The sequence below is a fragment of the Anomaloglossus baeobatrachus genome, chromosome 7 (assembly GCF_048569485.1).
Source record: "Anomaloglossus baeobatrachus isolate aAnoBae1 chromosome 7, aAnoBae1.hap1, whole genome shotgun sequence".
Classification (NCBI taxonomy): Eukaryota; Metazoa; Chordata; class Amphibia; order Anura; family Aromobatidae; genus Anomaloglossus; species Anomaloglossus baeobatrachus.
In genome coordinates this window covers 116,304,374-116,310,948 of record NC_134359.1, presented here as the reverse complement: position 1 = coordinate 116,310,948, position 6,575 = coordinate 116,304,374, and positions in this window count along the sequence as shown.

The following is a 6,575-nucleotide window of genomic DNA, read 5'->3' as shown; positions in this document are numbered from 1 at the left end:
CAGATCAGAATAAGGCTACATTCACACGACCGATCCATTTTTGTGGTCTGCAAAAAACAGTCCGTTTTTTTTCACAGGTGCATCCGTGTGGCATCCGTTTCCGTTCCGTAGATGGTCCGTATTTCATCTGTTTGTCATCCGTGTGCCTTCCGTTTTTTTTGTGTACTGCAAAAAAACTGAAGGAGGGAAAATACATATATTTACCCAGGATCCTTAGCTTCAACTTACATGAGGCGGTCGCATGTTCACTCCAGTGCCATTTTCTACTGCTTTTCACAGCGTAGAGCGCTCTGGTGATTTTCTTGTGCTTGTACACTTCATATCAGTCTTTTCTGTCATTATAATGGCAGAAAGACACATAATGTCCCACTCTCCTGCATTTTGTAATTTTGCACCCTTTGGTGCCTTTCATGTGGCACTAAGGGGTGCTTAGCTTTGTATTTAGCCAAAAAAATGAAAAAAAAAATGACGTAGGGTTCCCCTATTTTTGTAGCCAGCTAGAGTAAAGCAGATGGCTGCAGCCTGCAGACCACAGCTGGCAGCCTCACCTTGGCTGGTAATCCAAAACTGAGGGCACCCCACGCTGTTATTTTAAATTAAATAAATAATTAAAAAAAAAAACACGTAGGGGTCCCCCCAAAATTGGATCACCAGCCAAGGTAAAGCAGACAGCTGGGGTCTGATATCGTCAGACTAGGGAGGTCCATGGTTATTGGACTCTCCCCAGCCTAAAAATAGCAGGCCGCAGCCGCCCCAGAAGTGGCGCATCCATTAGATGCGCCAATCCTGGTGCTTCGCCCCAGCTCATCCCGTGCCCTGGTGCGGTGGCAAACGGGGTAATATATGGGGTTAATACCAGATGTGTAATGTCACCTGGCACCAAGCCCTGGGGTTGGTGAGGTCAGGTGTCTATCAGATACCCGACATCACCAACCCAGTCAGTAATAAAAAAAAATAGACGACAAACACATTTTTATTTGAAAAAACACTCCCCAATACATTCCCTTTTTAACCAATTTATTAGAAAGAAAAACAAATCCAGGTCTGGTGTAATCCAAGGGGTTGCCATGACGATCCACACTGTCCCAGTCAATGAAGAGCAGGATGTTCCCCATTGGCTGGGAGAGCAGTGCAGTGACCTGAGCTAACATCAATGGGTCAGCCCCGGTCACTGCAGGGGATGACAAGTGCTGCTGTCAGCGAGGTACATTACCTGCGCTGATCTCCTGCACTGCTGACAGCACCTGTCACTGAGTTCAATGACCGCCGCCTTCACAGCCAAGTATCGCGAGAGGCCCGTGACGTCACCGCTAGTCAGTCTCGGGTCGGAAGCGAGAGAAGGTGATATGACAAACGGCGGCCATGGAGGACAGTGACAGCGCTGAGGTCGGGACTTCATTACCGCAGGTAAGCCGAGCGGGACCATGTGTGCAGAGTGCCAGGAGGACGTCAGTGTCGTGGACTGCATGGCTGGGGACGTGTGTGTGTGTGTGTGAGTGTGTGTGTACATGCCGCGTGCAGGAGGGGGCGGAGTGAGCTGAGCGGGGAAGTGTGGGCTTCCTGCACGTAACTAGGATAAACATCGGGTTACTAACCAAAGCGCTTTGCTTGGATACCCAATGTTTATTTTGGTTACCAGCTTCTGGCAGGCTGCCAGCGATGGCTCCTGCACACTGTAGCTGTAAAAAGCCCTGCTTTTTGCTGCTAGAACCGTTCTCGAACGTATCTAGAACTATCGAGCTTTAGCAAAAAGCTCGAGTTCTAGTTCGATCTAGAACAGCCCCCAAAATCACTCGAGCCGCGAACTGGAGAACCTCGAACCGCGAACCGCGCTCAACTCTATTAAGGAGCAGAAGGTGCTGGCTGATTGGGGTGATGGCTCTGTGCTGCAGGTAATAGAAAATTCTCCACTCTCCGGCACCGGAGAATCCTGACAGTGCGTACTGTGCATGATGTGAGAATTCACAAGTCTGCAGTACCATAGAGTGACTAAAGACCATAATGCTAAACCAGGACAACTCCTTTAAATGCTGAACATGTCTACACAAGCACATGGACCCAAATTCATCTGTTTTAACCAGTTTTCTTGTAGTTATTCAAACATTTTGCAAATTTACACAATTTTTCCACCGCCTCAGCCATCTTCATCAACTATTTGAAAGTGCAAAGTGGCAGCTTTGATTAATCTGAACAACATTTTTCTCATTTACAGACTTCTTAATAGATCTTTAAAAATACCTAAAAAATGCCCGTGCAAAAATAGTAATAAAAAAAAAGTTAAAAATGTTAATTTAAACTCCTCAAACAGCAGGCATTTTTACATGTGTTTTAAAAAGTCAAATTAGTTAAGTGAAACTACTTTGGTGTCATGGCTGTCAGATATTCTTTAAGTGTAAGGCCGGTGTCCCACTTGAGATTGCCTCGTGTATATCTCGCGTGAGTATCGCGGTGCATCACCCGTCACGGACTCACACTCTGCTCACAGGAGCGGGTTGGTTGCAAGCATCTCTATGCAGCAGACCCGCTCCTGTCCGGAGAGTGTGAGTCCGTGACGGGTGATGCACCGCAATACTCGCGCGAGATATACACGAGGCAATCGCAAGTGTGATACCGGCCTAACAATTAGTTTTGCGCTTCATGATGTAATCTATTGAGGAGAAGCGCTTCAATTAATCCATATTACCAAGATAATTTAGAGGTTACAAAGGTTACCCTAGATCAGGCATAACCCTGTAGAACAGTATGGAGTGTAAGTATGACTACTGCTCCAAATCATGAGCCAATATCGGAGGGATCCAGATACTTCAAAAAGCAGTTAAAAGTCATATTTACTCTGAATGGAACCATATAAAACTGCAGCTCTACATGCAAAAATACATCTCAACTGACATAAAAAGCTATGGGCCTAGTAAAATGGCAACACAATCCAATTTTTCATTACAATGTTTTGCATTTTTTATAAGCCACATGTGATTGGGTCTGAAGAAGGAGAAGGGATCTCCAAAACGCATTAAACATTAAATCACTGTCAAGGTTCCTAGATTGTCTCTTCTTGCACGGCACCGTGACGTTAACCCTTTATACAGTGCTTTTACTTAAGCTGGTGTCACACTAAACGACAGCGACAACGACGTCGCTGTTACGTCACCATTTTCGGTGACGTAACAGCGACCTTGTAAGTCGCTGTTATGATCGCTGCTTAGCTGTCAAACACAGCAGAAGCAGCGATCATAAGGTCACTGTGCTACATGTTCAGAGAGCAGGGAGCCGCGCTTAGCGCTGGCTCCTTGCTCTCCTGCAGCACACATCGGGTTAATTAACCCGATGTGTGCTGCAGCTACATGTCACAGTTCAGAGAGCAGGGAGCCGCGCTTAGCGCTGGCTCCTTGCTCTCCTGCAGCACACATCGGGTTAATTACCCGATGCGTACTGCAGCCACATGTCACAGTGCAGGAGCCGGCACTGGCAGCAAGAGCGGAGGCTGGTAACCAGCGTAAACATCGGGTAACCAGGGAAAGGTCTTCCCTTGGTTACCCGATGTTTACGCTGGTTACAGCTTACCGCAGCTGCCAGTGCCGGCTCCTGATCGCTTCATTTCGTCGCTCTCTCGCTGTCACACACAGCGATGTGTGTGTCACAGCGGGAGAGTGACGACCAAAAAATGAAGCTGGACATTCAGCAACGACCGGCGACCTCACAGCAGGGGCCAGGTCGTTGCTGGATGTCACACACAGCGACAGCGACGGGACGTCGCTGCAACGTCACAGAAAATGGTGACGTAGCAGCGACGTCGTTGTCGTCGTCGTTATGTGTGACACCAGCTTTAGATCTACACATGGAGCTGCAGCAGTAATATTACTATACCTTCATAGGTGGTTGTGACTCTCACAATCCCTTAAGGTGAGCAGAACCTGTGCTCATATATAACCCTGAGTAGGCCCAGTCCAGGAACAACTTCTCACACCAATATCCCTGGCCGCAACACACCGACCCAGAGATGAGGTATTAATCACCAACGGATTAATACCCCCAACTTTGCAGAACCCCGTGCCTGCAACATCCCGGAACCCGGAGCCACCATACCAAGATGGTGTCCCTCAGTCCAGTTACCATTGCCTTCAACGGACCAGACCTACCCCCCGCTGCTGTGACAAAGAAAACAACCCAGGCAAATATTTTCCACCGTACTAAACACAAGGGAGGGTGGGCGGGGATCGCTCCATATACGGAAATCAAGAGAGGGGGTAAGCCAAATTTCCTATACTTACACCCCTCATCTGTCCCACCTCTTCCTCCAGAGAAACTCCTCCTACCCACCAATCCCTTTCTCTGCGCTATATACGAACATTCCTGTTCCTATTAACCCCATCACTCCTTTCCTTCCCTCTAGTCATGTCGCCCCTCCACCCTATGGGTTCCATGGCTTTCTTTGCGTTTTCACCTGCATTTTAGCTGCTTTTTAGGTCCGTTTAGAAAGCCATGGACCCCATAGGGGGGAGGGGCGACATGACCAGAGGGAAGGGAGGGAGTTAGGGGTTAATAAAGTGAATTAAAGGGCATTATGGGCCCTTATAGGGGATTGGTGGAATAGGGTCACTGTAGGGTGGGGAGGGGGCTAGTATATAAGCTATAGGGGAGGGGTCTTACCTTCCTTGTGACTCCGGACAGCAAAGGATTCCGACCTGACCAACTGACCAGCGGCATGGCGGACCTCCAGGAACTGGACAGGATGATCCGAGCAGCGATGGCGGTGCACGGGGCCCAGGCAGTGCAGTCCCACTTCAGGGCTGCCTGGGTTTCCCCGTCAGCACCTGCCCCTTGTCCCCCCCTCGGCCGCGGGCGGCGTTCCAGGCCCCCCCATCAGGTATTTCCCGGGCGCAGGGGGGCAAGGAGGCCCAGTGAGAGCCCCCCCCGGGACCCTCCGCGGCGGGGCGGGCAGCGGCTGCTTCCAGCGTCTGCCCCGGCCGCAGGGAGGAATCTCCAGCGAGGCCGCGGCGGCCGCAAGGGGGGCGTGGCCAGCCCGGGGCCTTCTTCTGATGTCGGGCCTCGGGCTGGAGTGAGGAGCCCAGCGGCGTCTCCCGGCCGGGAGCGAGCCCGGCAACGATCTGAGGCCAGCGGCGGCCTGGACGGAGGCGGGCCCGGCCTGGGGCCTACTTCCGGTCCCAGGCCTCGGGCTCAATTTAACAGGCCAGCGGCAGCCCGGGACCGGGGGGCGTGCCCAGCGGAGATCGGAGACTTCGAGAGGGGGCGTGCCCAGCCTGGGGCCTGCTCCTGGTGACGGGCACCCTGCGGTGGGACACGGCCCTGCGGCAGCTTCCAACTGGGAGCGGGCCCAGCAGTCGAATGAGGCCAGCAGTACCCCCCATGGGCGGCGGGGGGGCCAGGCGCAGGCAGCCAGCGGGGGGACCGGTGTGTGCAGGCGGCACCCGGATACCCGTGAGGCTGCGGGGAGCGGGGGGGACGGCAGGACCCCTGCGGTTCCCACCAGGTCCCTCAGGTCATCAGTACTGCGCCCGGCAGCAGCGGTCTCCCCCGAGCGGGGGAGGACCCAGCGGGATGCCACGGTTGGGGCCCCTGGAGGGCTGGAGGCGACGGTGGGGAGCCCCCTGAGCTCGGGGAGAGGCTCCTCCAGGAAGAGGATTCGGTCAGCGGCGGCCCGGGGGACAGGACGGTCTCGCGGGCTGTCGCCGCATAGGAAGAGAAGGACGCCCACCGCCAGTGCCCACACGGTGGCCCAGGAGGGCGGCCGTGGTGGAGGGGATGCATCGGCTGCGTCCTCTGGAGCTGGAACGGTGGAGGACGACTACAGCGAGGAAGAAGAGGGAGCCCTCAGGTCGGGGGACGAATCTGACGAGCAGATGGCAGAGGACGTCACGGTACCGATTTCCATTTCTGCGCCACGGTCGGGTGAGCTAGCCGTGGATTCGGCATTGCTTGCGGCGCGGGGTGCTGGTTTTGGGGAGGTGGCTGCGGGCACGGCAGCGCCGGAGGGGTCAGCATTGCTTAGTCAGTTGCTGGGCTTGTTGCAGGGTTTAGCGCGCACGCCGGCGGCAGCAGCGGCCTGGACGGGTCAGCGGTGGATGGCGCAGCATCGGTCATCAGCGAGGTGGCGCCGGTAGGGACGGGTGCGGTTGGTGGAGTAGTGGAGCTCGCGGGAAAAGGATAAGGAAAAGGAGGATGAGGTGGTGCGTTTGGATGATAGGGCCAAGTTTACGTGTGCTTTGAGGGACCGTTAGGGGCTCATCTCAAGAAAGAGGTGAGGGACAAGATTTGGAAGGGGGAGTATGTGGAGATATTTTCCCTGCTACCCGTGGAAAAAATTTAATCTGGACAGGGTGAAGCCGAGCGACTCCAAGAAGGAAAGGGAAGAGGAAGAAAAACGCCGTTATAGGCTCATTCCTCGTTCCTTTTCCAATTGGCTGCAGGCGTTCGCAATTTTGGCAAGTGTAATAGGGGAAAAGGAGCCGGAGCACTGCTCGACTCTGTTTGGTTATCTGGATGCAATTGGGGAGGCGTATCGCACGTACGGGGGCTTGTCATGGCTGCGGTATGATGAGCAGTTTAGGCAGCGGAAG